Here is a 722-nt window from a genome sequence, read left to right on the forward strand (position 1 = left end):
CATGCATATACACTTACTTAGCTATTGTGGCAAAATGAAAGTACAATATTTGATTACAGGCCAAGCCAAAACTTTAAATGAGAAACTAGAAACGTTGTATATCGTGTGAGACATACGTGTATTGAAGGCCAATACAGAAAAACAATCACAATTTATATAACAAAATAACTTTTACCATAGACGAAAGACTAGGCCAATTAAACAATTATAACAATAAAGGCTAGCGTTATTTGTCAGCTTCTTTACCACAGATAAATATTGTGGATTAACAGACGATAGCAAAGTTTAAAAATATATATCTTTTCAGCACAGTAAAATGATCCGACAGTAAGACAAATCACAGAGGCAATGCACATACATAATCGGACGCTTAACAGAAAATGAGAAAGGGGTGACTACAATAATTATCACACCTCATCCGAAATATAAACATTACCAACAACCATATAACACATACACGCTTATCCCTCGTCAGTGAGATTTACCGCAAATTAAATATATATATATATATATATATATATATATATATATATATATATATATATATGTTATTACACAAACACACGCACACACATTCACACACGCACACACACACACATATATATGCATAAATATACATACATTCACACTTATACATGAGGCCAATCATTTACCCATCTCACCATGTACGTTTTCGATCAAATATTTTCGCATGAAATACAATTATCGGTGTGACTAAAATA

This window comes from Octopus sinensis, unplaced genomic scaffold (genome assembly GCF_006345805.1).
Source record: "Octopus sinensis unplaced genomic scaffold, ASM634580v1 Contig18252, whole genome shotgun sequence".
NCBI lineage: Eukaryota > Metazoa > Mollusca > Cephalopoda > Octopoda > Octopodidae > Octopus > Octopus sinensis.